The sequence below is a fragment of the Eptatretus burgeri genome, chromosome 4 (assembly GCF_056783735.1).
Source record: "Eptatretus burgeri isolate ZD-2024b chromosome 4, Ebu_testis_v1, whole genome shotgun sequence".
Classification (NCBI taxonomy): domain Eukaryota; kingdom Metazoa; phylum Chordata; class Myxini; order Myxiniformes; family Myxinidae; genus Eptatretus; species Eptatretus burgeri.
Genome location: NC_140964.1, coordinates 12,599,745 through 12,615,709, shown reverse-complemented (window position 1 = coordinate 12,615,709; position 15,965 = coordinate 12,599,745). Strand labels below are relative to the sequence as shown.

General features: G+C 43.5%; 1 long non-coding RNA gene across 1 annotated transcript in view; it reads left to right on the top strand.

Annotated features, from left to right (window-relative positions):
• Positions 1-14,056, top strand: part of LOC147027495 (uncharacterized) — a 48,544-nt gene extending 34,488 nt beyond the window's left edge. Inside the window, exon 3 of the long non-coding RNA XR_015056876.1 lies at positions 13,910-14,056. This is a non-coding gene — a long non-coding RNA (uncharacterized LOC147027495). The remainder of the gene's footprint in view (positions 1-13,909) is intronic.
• Positions 14,057-15,965: the final 1,909 nt, after the last annotated feature.

Below are 15,965 nucleotides of genomic sequence, written 5' to 3'. Positions count from 1 at the left end.
GAGGTCATCATGATGCGTAGCAGGGTAGGTGTTTTTCAACTGTCTCGGAGAGTGATGCCCCTGCCCTTGGTGAGTCCTGGGCTCAGCTGGATCTGGCTGCCAGTACCTGGTATGGGCCCCCTTGTCCAGGGCAACGGATCCCCACTGCCTTGTGGGAGAAGCCCCTTTAGGCTAAGGTTATGAGAAGGGCACTCAGATATCAAACTGCACCTGTAGGTCGGCTTGGGCAGTGCTATATCATGGATAAATGTGCCCATCAAAGACTATGGTGGCACTAATTTAGGCACCACTGTGCAGCATCTACGAACAGCTGTGTCCACTATGGATATTAAGGGCAGCCTTCATCATGCCGACAACCTAGCCATTCTGCTGTGCCTCTGTGCATCAGGCTTCATGTTGCATTCACTGAAACTGAAGCCAATGATGCTCATGAGAATAGCGATTGAAAGAGCAGTGTCACACCCCTCTATGAACCTTAATCTCTTCTTTGTGCAGGTTCTTTTTCCCTTTATTGGCACTTGCTCACCTGCTCACTTACTCACCACTTATTTTGACCAAAATCCTGTTGAGGAGTGATGTTGGGAATAGGCAAAGGATGCTGCTGTCCACACATATGGTAGTCCAAGTGTGATGGTCGTTTTGTCTTTGACTAGGAGCAACAATGACATTCGTATCCTGCTTGGGTGTCAAAGCAGCCCTCGTTAGGGGTCGCACTGCTCTCTCCACATGGAGAAGGGGGTATAAAAGGTTCCCAAAGAAAGCTTGCTCCACTTCGGCAAGTTGGTCGTCCATTTCTGCAGTCGAGAAACATCACATAAAAATAAATTAACGAATAACAAGAAGCCCAACAAATGTAACATCAAGACGTTAAATTTCTGTGCTTGGAATGTACGCACATTGTCAGACATTGGCAGCCTCCTCGAACATCGAATCGCCATTATTTGCCGTGAACTGGAATGATATGGGATAGACATTGCAGCACTCAATGAGACTCGTCTACCTGGTGTATCCCATCTCGAGGAACGAAGTTCCAGGTACAAGTTCTACTGTTGCAGAAAGCCAGAAAGTGAGAGTCACCAGGCAGGTGTTAGTTTTGCGATCAAAACCAAACATATAAACCTTCTAGATACTGTCCCAACTGGTATTTGTGAACGTCTCATGACTGTGCGACTCAAACTTGACAATTAAATTTATGCTACTGTCATCAGCACATAGGCCCCCCACCATGACAAACACAGATGAGGTCAAAGAGAAATTCTACGATGACCTTTCAGCAGTTATATAGTTAACATTACATTGTGACAAGCTTATTTTGTTGGGGGACTTCAACGCCCAAGTGGAACATGATTATGTTGCGTGGAAAAAGGTGATCGGAAACAATGGCATTGGCAAAGAGAACTCCAATAGCACCTTGCAGCTGACGCGATGTTCAACTTATGAACTCGTCATCACAAACTCCTTGTTCCAACAAGCTGATAAATATAAAGCTGGATGGATGGATGCATCCTCGCTTGAAACATTGACACCTCATCGACTTTGTTATCGTCAGGCAACACGACTGGTATGATGTTATACACAAACGCATCAGGAGAGGCTCCCACTTGGTTAGACCACAGGCTTGTTAGAAGTAAAATGTCACTCAAGATCAAGCCTCCCGTAAAAAGGCAACGTCTTAAGCCTGCTACAAAGCTAAACACTGAACAGCTAAAATGCAGCAATGTGCAAACACAGTTTCAGCACCATCTCAACATCACCTTGGAACAATTGGATCTACCGACTACCAATGCTGAAGTGGGATGGGCCATTTTACAAGACATCACCTTCAGGGCAGATGCTGATGTTCTCAGTTTCGTCAAGCGTAGTGACAAAGACTGGTTTGACGAGAATGTCTCCCAGATCAAAAGTTTACTTAACTCCATGCATGCAGCTTATCTTTGCTGGATTGATGACAGAGGCTCAGCGAGTAAACACTCCTCTTACCTGCAACTTCGAAGACTCTCACAGTGAAGACTACATTCCATGAAAGACAGCTGGTGGGCAGCAAGAGCGGAAGAAATCCAGGAAGCAGCCGATACAAAGAATCTCAAGCTTTTCTACGCTCGTCTAAAGGCACTCTTTGGACCGTCTTCTCACGTTATCACGTCACTCCATAACTCAGACGGCCAGGATCTAATCACAAATCCAAACAAGATTCTGGAATGCAACGCTGAACACTTTAACTGTGTCCTTAATTGCCCCTCCTCCATCTCAGATGCGGCCATTCACTCTCTCCCCCAGCGACCTATATTAGAAGACGTTGCCTGCCTTCCAATTAAAATAGAGGTCACCAGAACTATCAATGAGATATCATCTGGAAAGGCCCCTGGCGATTATGGTATTCCTTCACAGGTTTTCAAGTTTGGTGGTGCCAACCTCCTCATCTGACTGACTGACCCAACTCTACATTACCATGTGGAGTGAGGAGTCGCTCATGGCGATTGTTAACCTGCACAAGTGTAAAGGTGATAGGTTGTGTGTCGACAACAACTGTGGCATGGCCTGACTATCTATTTCTGGGAAAATACTTGCCCGCATCATTCTTAATCGCATGTCATCAACAACTGCCAACAACATCATCACAGAAAGCCAATGTGGCTTTCACGCTGGACGTGGCATGACCGATATGTTCTCCACTCGTCAACTCCAACAAAAGAGCAGAGAACAACATTGCAACTTATACATGGTCTTTGTCGTCATGGTCCTGATGAAAGCATTTGATATGGTCAGTAGAGAATGTCTGTGGAAGCCACTGTACAAAGTTGGCTGTCCCACTAAGTTGGTTAACACCATCAGATCATTCCATGATGGCATAGTTTCTCGTGTGAGGGACAATGGATGCACTTCTGAGACATTTCCTGTTACCATTGGCACAAATCAAGGCAGTGTCCTCGCTCCACAGTTATTTAGCATTGTGTTTTCTTCTGTGCTTCTTTTTTTTTCATTTTTATTTATTTATATATTGTGTATATATTGTTGAGGCTCGTATGAGAGCTAACACACAATACACAGCAAGGGGAACATGAGACAACAGGGGTGGGAGAGGGAAGAACAAAACAGTGGGGAATAGAGACATTAGGAGATCTGTGGAAGGGAGAAGGATGGGACGGGGAACATGGGGCATACAAGATGGACATTACAGAGACTTTCAGGAAGGAAAGCAGGGAATTTGAAGGAGGTGGACTTGGGTGGATTAACGGGGGAAGAAAAAGATCGAGGTTTTGGATGGGGGAAGATAAGAGGTGGTGGTGAACAACTGTTTTGAAGACCTGGAGGGAAGAATGGGATTGAACAGAGTGTGGGAGTTTATTCCAAAGGCGGGAAAAAAAGAGGAATGAAAGAGTAAAGGTGAGCAGTGATTCGTGATTTTGGTCGTTTTACCAGAAGGGGGTTGTTGGCAGACCTTGAGCACCCTGCGGAAATATGGTGGGGACAAATCACAGACAGAGCCGGGGGGGGGGAGACTGGTGAGGAGACAGTAGAAGACAGAAAGACCACCAACTTGCCTGCGGTGAGAGAGTGAGAGACCCAGAGACTCAGGTTCATTGTGGGAGATGCCATTGATCCTAAATGTCTTGGTTTCCACAGCGTATGGGCCGAGAAAGGTGAGAGGCAGGAGCACCAGCCCAAAGGAGAGAGCAGTACTCAATCAGGTTGTGGATGAAAGCTTTGTATGTGGTCAGGAGCTCAGGTAGGCCGAGGAAGGACTTTGCACGATGGAGGATTCCCAGTCGGCGACTGGCTTTCTAAGCCAGGTTGGAAATGTGGCTTTCAGGAAAGCTCATGGCAGATAGTGAGACCAAGAAGCTTGAATGAAAGGACTTCTTCAAGAGGATTGTTGAGAATGTAGATGTGGGGGGGGGGGGGTGGTTCTAAACTGTCCTTTCAGAGAGACATCGTGAGAGTGTGAGATTTGTCAGTCTTGAAATACATGTTCCACATGTTGGACCAGTTTGTGATTTTATCCAGATCTGCAGAGAGCGAAGAAGCTGCAGCTTGCCGGTCTGAGGGATGACAGATGTTACAGCAGAGGGTGGAGTCATCAGCAAAGAGATAAAGAGGATTTTCTAGAGTCAGAGAGATAATTGATGAAAACCAGAAAAAGAACAGGGCCCAGAACGCAATCTTGAGGAACTCCAGTCTGGACAGGAAGAGGCTTCATGATGCTTTTGAAGATTGTACCCGGGGAGTGATGATAGTTCCGCACTGACGGTGGCGTCTTTAATTTGCAGCTTCTGAAGGCCAAGTCTAGAATCACGGTAATGTTGCTCCCTGATCGACTTTTCGCAGATAACTGCACACTCTTCAGTCATAATCTCGAAGACATGCAATTTATTGTCACCTCCTTTGCACAATCTGCTCATTGCTCTGGCCTTACAATTCGCCTCAAAAAGACCGAGGCTATGTTGAAGTAACAAAATGACTGCCCTTCGGCCTTCTTTGATCTGCCCTATAAAACAAAGGAGGTGCTTATGTAAGCCATCATTCCTTATCTGTGTGCTAAGTTTGAAAAACATCGGTAAATGCATGTCTAAGAAATGTTCGACAGATGTGTGTGTTCGACACCGGGGTATTTTTTTTAGAACTAAAATGGCCACCAGTCGGCATCTTGGATCTGATGTCAAAAAAAAATGACATGCATATTTTTACTGTCATGTATAGTCTTTGTGCCAAGTAAGAATAAAAATCGGTCCATACATGTCTGAGATACATGTGAGATACATGCATGCTTGTTGTGGATACATGTCCGAGAAAAATCAGTCCATCAGTTGATCATGCATCTGGAACTGTGAACCAGAATGACAGAGATCTCTGTCAGGTCAGGCAGACTAGATCTGTGACTTGCACAGGTACCATGTAAACATGTACTAACCTGGTCCATGGTCGGGTTATCGGTGACCAAGCCTTCTCCCCAAACCAAGTTTCTTGGTGAGGAGGGTGGATGATATGGACACCCAGCAGGATGAAAAACAAAACCTGTCAAAGTGCAGAGGAGCTCCTTGTGAGCCAACGGCCATCCATATCTAGTGCCCAACTGTGTGTGCAGACGTCCTCCTGCAGTTGGGTTACTTTTGATCAGGAGGTTGGTGGCAGGATTTGCACTCCGGCCACAGTAAAACCCGTCATTTCGCTAAACATTCTAAAACTTAAAAGAAATCTGAAAACCCACTGCGTGGGAGTACATTCGTGCAACTGCCCTTTGCAGGGCAGCTTCACTGGATGACGGGATTGGGGCAAATCCCTCCGGACCCCCAATCTTTGATGATAGGAGGGAAAGCATGTGGCACCCTTCCCAGGTCAGATTGCAGTGGTGTGTGTCGGGGTGGTGCTGAGGTGTCATCCACCAGACGGCGGTCTCTTTGGGTTAAACTGAGGCGAACCCTTCAGGTGGGTGCCTGGAATGTCCTTTGTGAAAGAGAGGATGATCACCTGTCTTTGTTATCATCTGAGCTTAAGCGTTTGGACATCGGTTTTGCAGCACTCGTTGAGGTTCGGAGAGCAGATTGCGGCGAGATCATGGCGGGTCATTCGACCTACTATTATTCTGGTCACTCTGATGGTTACCATACCCAAGGAGTTGCTGTCGCTGTGTCCAATAAGATGACTCCAATGATTATTGAGGTAACACCAGTCAATGAGCATATTATGAGACTAAGGATTCGTCACTCTTTAGGTGTCATTTCCCTGGTCTCTTTTTTCTGCTCTGACTGAGGCGAGTGATCTCAGCATGAAGGACACATTCTATACCAAGCTCGAGTCCATGGATGATCAGTGCCCCAGGCGAGATACTCTTCTAGTCTTGGGGGATTTCATTGCATCGACTGGAACTGCTAAGGATGATTATGAAACATGTGTTGGTTCCCATGGTTCTGGAGCTATGAACCAGAATAGCTTTGCATGACTTTGCAAGAAGTCATGTAATTATGGCGGCTGGTTCATAGTTTTAGCACCCACAGGCTCATCGCTGGACTTGGTATTCCAACGCTGGCAGTGTGGCAAAGGAGATTGACCATGTGCTCGCTGATGGTCGCTGGAGGATGATCCAGAACTGCAGGGTCTACCGGAGTGTTCAGTCCCTCAATGCTGACCACCGGCTTGTTGCAGCAACTCTAAAGTTGCACCTTAAATCCAGGAGAATGGTACCATCCCAGCCTCAGCTGGATGTCGGCAAGCTCAAGGATGAGAGGGTAGCTAAGGAGTTTGCGAACAGACTGAGTGGAGAGGTGGGGGGTATGGGTGCTTTGGGGGATCCTGAAGAGTTGTGGGTTGCCTTCATGACCACCATCCTTGATGTTGCTGGTGGATGTCTTGGAACTCACCATGGGGCGAAGAAGAATTTTGTCTCTCAAGGGACACTGGATACCATTGACCAGAGTCACAGGGCCAGGCTGAATGGCAGAGCTGATCTGTTCAGGGAGCTGAGGCGTAAAACCGTACGTGCACTAAGGTTGGACAAGGAGGCCTATGGGCGATAAATCTGTGAGGGGTGGAGCATCACCTGTGGTCCCGTGATTCTCGTCCTGCTGACAGGGAATTCCCACATTGTATTCCTCGAAACCCATCCCTCGGTGTATTGCAGTTGGAGCAGAGGGTGGGTGGCTCTTGACAGAGGAGTCTGAAGTGAAGGCCCGCTGGGCCGGTTACTTTGAGCGGTTGTACCAGGCTGATCCCCCAGCTGTCAAGTTGGATGTCAAGGGTGTTACAATCCCTGTTGCTGACCCTCGAATCAACTGTTGTCCACCTTCATTTGTGGAAACAGCCTGTGCTGAACCGGTTGAAATGGAGTAAAGTTCCTGGGTTCTGTAGCAGCCGTGCTGAACTTCTCAAGGCTGGTGGAAAAGCTGTACTCACGTCGTTGCATGCAGGTCTCTGCTCTACCTGGAACACAGGCATCACCCCCAAACAACTGGAATAGGGGCCTTGTTGTCCCTCTCTGGAAATGGAAGGGTGCTCACCAAGACTGCAACAACTATCGAGGGGTGACACTGCTCGCAATGCCGAGCAATGCGCTTGCTTGGATAATACTTGATAGGGTTTGTCACCATCTGCTTGAGCACCACCATCCAGAGCAGTCAGGCTTTAAAAGAGGTCAACGATTGACCATATCCTTGCTCTTCAGGTCCTCACCGAATGCAGACGAGAGTTTGGGCAGGGGCTGCTTGTGGGATTCAATGAATGGGGATGCCCTCTGGAGGATTCTTGGTCTTCATGCGATGCCACCAAAACTGATCAATCTGATGTCTGAAATATACTCAGGTACTGAGAGTGCTGTGAGATGGGTGATACGATCTCTGACTTATTTACAGTTGATACTGGATTTTTTTCAAGGGTGTGTGTTAGCCCCCACACTTTTTGGCACTTGTATTGACTGGTTCTGTGGAGGATTTCAGAGAAATCAAGCCACGGTGCATCGTTTGGGAATAACAAGATCTCTGACCTTGATTTTGCAGATGATGCAGTCATCTTTGTGGAGACTCTGGATATCCTTTTGGGGGCCTTCCAGGTGCTGAATGAGGAGTTCTGAGCCACTGGGATAATGGGTTTCCTGGGTCAAAACTGAGATCCAGACATTCCTGATATATTGGATACTGCTATCTTGTCTCTTCCTGTTTGTGGTGAGGATGTAGGAGGTCATGGAGAGATTTACTTACTTTGGCAGCGATATTCATGTCTCTGTTTGCTGTGAGCCAGAGGTCAATAGACGTCTGGGTCAGGCCTGGAGAGTCATGGATTTACTGGACCATGGGGTGTGGCGCTGCCTGTACCTGTGCGGGAGGACAAAAGTCCAAGTTTTCAGGTCCTTGGTGCTTCCAGTCTTGCTCTATGCATGTATGACTTGGACTCTGACCAGGGATCTGTGATGGAGACTTAATTCCTTTCGTACCAGGTCTCTTCGGAAATTCTTGGCTATCGCTCGTCAGACTTTGTGCCCAAGGAGCAATTGTTTGAGAGACTCAAATGAGATTTGTCACTTTCATCAACTGTGAGCATCAGCTCTGGCTGTGTGGACATGTGGATCATTTTCCTTGTGCTGATCCTGCTCACCAGATTTTCTCAGCGAGGGAGCCTCATGAGTGGAGGTGGCCAATGGGCTGACCACGTGCCTCGTGGTTGCAGCAGGTTGATCAGCATCTCAAGGAGATGGGGATGAGCCAGGTATCTGCCTGGGGGATGGCCAGACGGAGGCCCCTGGAGTACTGGTGGAAAATGGACGCCACATCGCACTGCTCCAGCACATGCTCCCATTCCTGACCTGACCTGAATGGCCTTCCACACCCAAATTAGCTTCTGGTCTCGCTTATCAAGGTTCTGCAACTGTCTTCACAAGGTCATGATGCACCAATCAATGATATCCCAGAGATGTTTAATTTGTTATAAATCTGGCATGGTGGCAAGCCTGGGTGTCATGACATTAATGATGGCATTGACAAGAAGTTCCTTTTTCAAATGGCACTTTGAGCAGAAGCATTATCAGACAATTTGTACATAAAGATGATTCCAAGACCATGTTGAATGGTAGGCAACATATGTTGCCAATATACCTATCTGCAGTCAGATTGCCATGGATATATATGTAGATGGTATGAAAGGTTTCAGCCATACCACCCTACATCATGACACTTCCACATCAAAAATTTGCAATTTGCTGGATACAGATTGGGGTATAATCGCTCATTGCATCTTTTCGACCCATACATGGCCATCAAGCCTTTACAGAAAAAAAAAACCTGGATTTGTCACTGAACATAACACTTGCCCATTGCCTATGTGTCCACTGGGCATGTTACGGTGCAAGTCTTAGACGCTGATCAGGACGATGAGCATGGTTCCCCCCATCATGGAGATACCTCAATAAGGTGTTGACACTTATCCTGTGAGGTCCTAGGAGTATGTTTGTAGTATTCTGGGCAGTTTGAAACCGATTGCTTTGATGGGTCATGCGACTGTATCGGTGTTGAGCGAGAGTCGTTATCCTGAGACATCCACTTCTTGACATATTTCTTTTTGATCCAGTGGCTTGATAACAGATTCTGAGGTTATAACCAGTTCCTCTCCTCAAGGTAAAGAGCCTTGCAATGGAAGACCCTACTTGAAGGTGTTCAATGATTTGATTCCTCTCACTTTCTGACAGAAGTGGCATTGTAAAGGATTGTTCAAGAAAAGTGTTTTTTGATGATCCACATGCTGGTATCTTGCAAAGACTGTTTCGAATTTGCTCAAAATGTCTCGTGCCACCTCTAAAGACCTAAGAGTACTTGAGTTGAACTTCCTGGATGATTATTGCATGAGGCAATTGCGTTACGTGGAAACTTGCAATCAGATGTTCTGCACATCCCTCGTGCCAAAATGGTACTTGGAATGAATGCTGGAACAGTCAAACAATTACATTATCAATTCTACATGTTCAGTTTTTTTTATGGTGGATCGGAGAGGATATATCAAGGAAAACTGTTCTGACCTATTGCTTGATATTTAGGGCCTCCAACCACTGCTGAGGAGCAGTAGCATGTCCAGTGCTGAGTTACCACGACATAATCAAACTGTTTGAAAAGAGAGAAGATGACAACAGATGATTAAACTGATTCTCTTACTTTGCTTTTAATCGGAAGCTTACTGGTCTGTAGTTAGGTCTTTTTTTGCACCTTTCTTGTGTTTTTTGCACCTTTCAGATGTGAGGTGCCAACTAAGGACAAGCTCAATATAGCAGACAGAGGAAAAGCAGAACAAAATTAATTTCCAAGACTCTTTTCTCTCTGCTCACTTCAGATTTATAAACATTGTATAAACAATATTATCCATCCATTGGAAAACATATTGAACCTCTGCTTTTATCATTGTGTTTCAAGATTTGACGTTTTTAATTAACCTGCTTTTGACGACAATTGGTCATTCAAACAGAGTTGGCAGGAATACCTTCAATAACGAAAGGTTATTGAATGTACGGTTTGCATGTACGGTTGTGAAGGACAGAATGGTGCCTCCCACAAGGCTTGAATGAGGCAGTGAGGCTGCAGCCTTGCAGCCTGTCAGCCTAGAGCTGACAGCAAACAGATTACATGTCAATGATCCCACGGTGTTCCGATGCGATGCATCTCACATCCCTGTGTTCATACTTTGTGCAAGGGCCCTGTATGCTTCCAATCGAAATATCATATTTACTCTGACATCTTCCCTTGGCAAGTTTTTCAACAATATACTTCCCTTAACTGTATATCTTCCAATTACTCTCTCAATTCTTTTATATATTGTATATTTTCTATATTTCTCTATTACTCCACTGAAACATTTAGGATACAAAAGATTTCAACTCTTCTCACATTTCTTTGCCATTCTATTCACTTCTTTCAATTGTCAGCATTGAAGTTGCTTTAAAAAAGAAAAAAATTGTATACTTCCTACATCATCGAGTAAAACGTGTCTCATTACATTGCTTCTGCCCTTTGCAACCACTCCCCCACCTCACTCCCTTCCCACCCCCACCCCCAAAGGTGTCTCTCGACATGTCCAGGAAGGACCACTAAATAAGTCATAATTATTGGATACCTGCAGTTCCACTCATCAGGCCTGTATGTTTGACCTCTTGTAAGAACTGATGCTCCTCCTGGACATGCTCATGTTCCCAGATCATTACATCAACAGCTTCCCAGCACATCCAAAGGATTGCTTTATTAGAATCTCCCTCTCACCTCCAAAATTTTTTTATTGAAAAACGTAGGTACCCATTAATTCTAGTTTGCTTGGATGTCTCTCTACATTTTGCGTGGGCATCCTGGGTGCATGCTGTCAATGCATTGTGGTTTTGCATTCTCAAAGTAGAGTCGGGTGCAGATACAACACAGTTAAAATATGCCTCTTTCTGGATCTGCTTTTCCTTGTACAGGGAATATTCTAAATATCTGAACAGGCAGTCTACACTGTCTAATGGTCTTTACAAAGGACAAGATTATTCCTTTGCTAGCCTGGCGTTAAGGTGACTGGCTTAAGATCTGAGGGTCTTGAGTTTGAGCCCCTGTAGTGTTGTTGAAATAACACCAGATGGGTTGACTCAGCCTGTCATCCTTCCGAGGTCGGCAAAATGAATGCCGGCTTACTGGTAACAGAGGCACTGCATCAGCAGCACCTCCAGAAACTGATGCAACCAGCAGCCACATGTTGCATACCAAATAACATTACTTTGCTTCCTAAACACACATGTCAGGCTTGATGTACTTGAGTTATTGCTGGGAATTCTGATGCTTATCACATGGGACTTAAAATAAGATAGATGAATAATCATGAAGCAAAATGCCTTGCACTATTGTACAAAGTACAATTTTGAAACAGCTCGATCTTGATTGGAAATTGGCCAACACTTTCTTCTGATCTTGAATCTCCAATGATGTGAATGACTGGAGCTGCTGTTTCACTGCATTGATCAATGATGTTGGCAAATAATTATTTTTCAAAACCCCATCAGAATATAAAGAACCCACTGTCTTTGAGGGATTGAAGAAGGGAACAGTGAATGCTCAAAATTTCCAGAGCAGATAATTCTGTTTGTGCAAGAGCTGTCCCACTGGTTTCTCAAGGACAACATCTTGTCATCCTGCCAAGGCTACATCTTGTCATCCTGCCATGGCTGAGAATACACCTGGCAATTGATGAAAAATAAACAATGACCAAAGACGACAGAGATATCTCAGGAGACCAAACTGAGTTTAGGTTTTCATTGAGCTGACAAAGCAACAAATTTACTGCAAACTAAGGCACCATTAAAAAAATATATTTCCTGAGCAAAGAGTAGAATATGGGATGGGATACTCCTTAGCGGTAAGTTAAAAAATTCTGTTCGCAAATTGCAACCTGTCAATTTAAAGGCATTACTTGAGAGAATTTTTTCTTGACACTTTTCTGCAGTCACCTCTTTTAAAAACAAATTTCACTCAACGTAAAAGTCTAAAAACTGGAGATTTACTTGTTTCATTTGATGTAACAGAGTCTAAAAAACAATAACAACAATCCTGAGAGGGCATTGCTCAAGAAATCCTGGAGACGTATTTCTCAATTGAAATGTCTTTTCTTTTCTTTCTTATTTTTTTCAAAAAACAAAAAAGGTTAAAATAGAATAAAGTTAAACACGTATTTCTGACCACGGACCAAATACATGGTCGTACAAAGGCATGCCTGTCAAATACTCGAGCATTCTGGCTCCAAAAGAAAAATACATGGTCTCACAAGTTATGCTTACCGTTCCAGCATTCATCAATATACTGACAAAAATTAAACTTTTAATGTTGCAACTTTTGGTCTGTGTACCAGTTGACTCCTCATTGATTGCGTCATCCTTTGATGTCAGAAATGGAATCACTGGAGAAAAACACGATCTCATGGATGGGTAATTCCCCCAGAATTACGGATGGGTTAAATCCCCCCAAATTGGTGTATTCCCTCCTGTCTGGTGTTACGTGATGCCAAACATATTTACATAGGGAGAATTTAGGTCCGACACACACCCGAAACCCCCGACAATTTTTAATGCCGAAAACCCTCTCGTGCACACTTGACTACAACAACCAATTTCAAACTTATTCAATCCAGTGGTTCAGGAATGCATGGGAGTCAAAAAAAGAACACACAAACAAACCAAACAGGTAGTCATAGACCGGTACTTGCGAAATCAGTTATTGCATCCTTGCTCTTTGGACCACAAAAATAATAGGCTTCTCAGCTTTTGATTGGTGAAATAATATGAAAAGTTCTGTTCAAATTTCAAATCTACTTGGATGAAAATTTATGATTTTATGACATGTGATTTTATGTGACTTACATTTTAATCTGTTGAGCTGATAAAAATAGGCTTCTAGAGTTTGATTGGTGAACCAATTCAGTGACCAAATATCCAAATTTCAAATCAATCACATGGTCAATTGATGATTTTGTGACATTGACCTTTTGACCACAAAAACAATAAGCTTAAGTGACATAATATGCAAACCCTGTTCAGATTTCAAGTCAATTGGATAAAAATTAATGATTTTGTGACCTTGACCTTTGACCTTTTTTCCTCAAAACACAAGGCTTCCAGATTTTGACCAGTTCTAGGTGGTTAAGTATTGTGAAGATTGGTCTAAAATTGTAATCTGTCGGTATATAATTGAGAGACAGACAAACAGACAAAACAGACCGACATTAACAGACCACATCAAACAATATTCTTGCAGATCTTTGATTTTGCAAGCAGCAAACACTTCTCAAATTACAGTATGATTTGCCTTGAAGATTTTGGCACTTCTGACATATCCCGTTATTACCTCCACCACCGAAGGTGGGTGGAGATTATGTTTTCACCCCTGTCTGTCTGTTTGTGTGTGAACAGGAAATTTCAAACAAAAAGTCGTGGACAGATTCAGACAAAATTTTGTGGAGATGTTGGGTTTGGGACAAGGACAAAATTATTAAATTTTGGTAAAGATCCGGATCTGGATCCGAGATTATTAAAATTTTTATAACGTGATTCTTCACCATTGAAATATGGGGTCAAAAACGATGTATAGCATGATATTTCAAAAAAGTTGTGGATGAGTTATGACAAAACGAGATAGATAAGTTGGTTATGTGACAAGAGCAAGCTGATTTGATTTTGTTTCAAGTCAAGTCCAGATCCACCCTATCAATAGGATAGAAAACATAAACTATTCAGCCTGGCAGAGGTATGCACTCTACCCATTGATCTCCATGCGAACTGGATTGGAGGCTCAATGCTGATTCACCTATTTATTGCGACACCACCAGAAGTCTTCTGGCGGCCATATTGTTTTCCCAAATATGCGTACTGAACATGTAAGTGCAAGTGGAGGCATACAAACTGAATATTCTTTCTTTGTTTACCTAGTGGTTTCCACACTGTGATCCAGAGAGATTTCGAAAATAGGTGATCAGCATGAAGAGGGACAGGTGGACATCTACAAAAGGTCTCATCTTTGCTCCAACCACTTCACCGAAGATTGTTGTGACAGAACTGGTCAGAATATTTGCTTCAGGCCTACTGCAGCACCAACTATTTTTGCCTTTCCTGTTCACCTTCAGAAGGTAATTATACTGGATTATTAAATAAGCCTCGTGAGAAATTACTGAATGTTTTTGGTGTTTTCTCAAAAATCGTTTCTAAACAATAGAAATGATTATTTCATGTTTATATTTTCAATTTCCCATTTCAGAAAATTATAGTTCATAAAGTACTAGTTGCCAGGGACACATCTGCTCTGAAGGAAAACATCCCACATTCCAGCACAAGTAGAAAGTCTTCCTGTCAAGATAAAACACCAGCCTCTGACAGCAGTACCCAACTGCTATAAAACTATGGAGTTTCCAAGGAAGCTGAAATGTAAGCTTTATCATGTGACTGTGCAGCTGGAAAATTTCAGGAAAAAAAATGAAAACAGAGCAGCAGAAATCAGGACACCTGAAATGGAAAGTCATGAACTTGGGCTCACTTGTAACTTTCTTGCGAGAAAAGAACCTGATATCAACAAAATGTGCAGAGTTGTTGGAGGCAAGTTTTAGTGGAGTCCCGAAAGAAGTCCTGAAGATAATTCTTAATCGCAAGAACCAGAAACACTCTGGTGCCTATCCTCAAGAACTGAAATAATTTGTCACGACACTAGTTCTACTCAGCAAAGGCGTATGACTATGTGAGACACATTTAACATGGCCTTTCCCCATCGTTGTCAAATCAGATCGTGGTACAGCGGCGTAAATGGAGATCCTGGCTTTACAAAACCATCATTTGCTGCCATTCAAGCATGAGTCAAGGACAACAAAACTAAGAGGAAGGAGACTGTTTGTGTTATCATGCTCAATGAAATGGCAATTCATAAGCATGTAGAATGTAGAGTATGCAAATGTTAGACTCCATGGGCATGTCAATGTTGGCATTGGAACATATGATGATTCAACACCAGTTGCCAAAGACATGCTAGTGCTCATGGCTGTATCAGTCAATGACTCTTGGAAAATTTCCATTTGCATATTTTTTATAGATGGCATTGCTGGGGAGGAGCACACAAACCTTATCACTGAAGGCTTTCACAGGTTGCACAATGGAGGGGTAAGGGCAGTGTCTATGACGTGTGATGGACCTTCGTGTCACTTCAAAATGATGCATTATCTGGATGCAAGGGCATACCTAGAGTATTTGGCACCCGGGGCGGACCCTTCGTTTGGAACCCACCCCGGAGATGAATAATTAAAAGAATTAAATACACTGTAAACATATATCATGTTTGCAAGTAAAATTTCAAGTGGATTACAGGACTGTACCTGTAGTCAAAAAATTGGAAATAAGAAATAAATAAGCCAAAATATACCTGCTCAATAAATAAGCCAAATCTGGTCAATGGACAGGAAACAAATTTGGTGAGGTGCTGCATTATAGAAAGTCGTAAAGAACGAGATTGTCCCTTCATCTCTGATGTCTATGGCATATTCTATTATGACTTGAAATACAAGCTTCTACCAGGTAGCACTACAGATGTATATTTACACAGAGAATTGGGGTTGTCCCTCCATCCCAAATGATGATTTTTGTTTTTTAACCCCTGAAAAACTTTACGGACACATCCCAAGTGCAACAACCAATTGTCAACTCATTACACTCAGCTGTTCAAGAGTGCGTAGAAGTCAAACAAACACAAAAATATATTTTTTGAATTATATACAGTGTAGTTATGCATGATGTCCTGTTGAGATGTCCATTCATCATCATCTGCTGTAATGGCTCAATCTCCATCTCCTTACAGTCCAATGGCTTTTTTTTTTCAGGAAAGGCCAAATAATTTAATGCTATGGCATCCATGATCAACTCCACAAATAGCTTAATAACTGATTTCCATGACTCTCATAGTCAATTTTTGAATGTGACTTTCAATGGAATCCTTTCATCTTCTCTC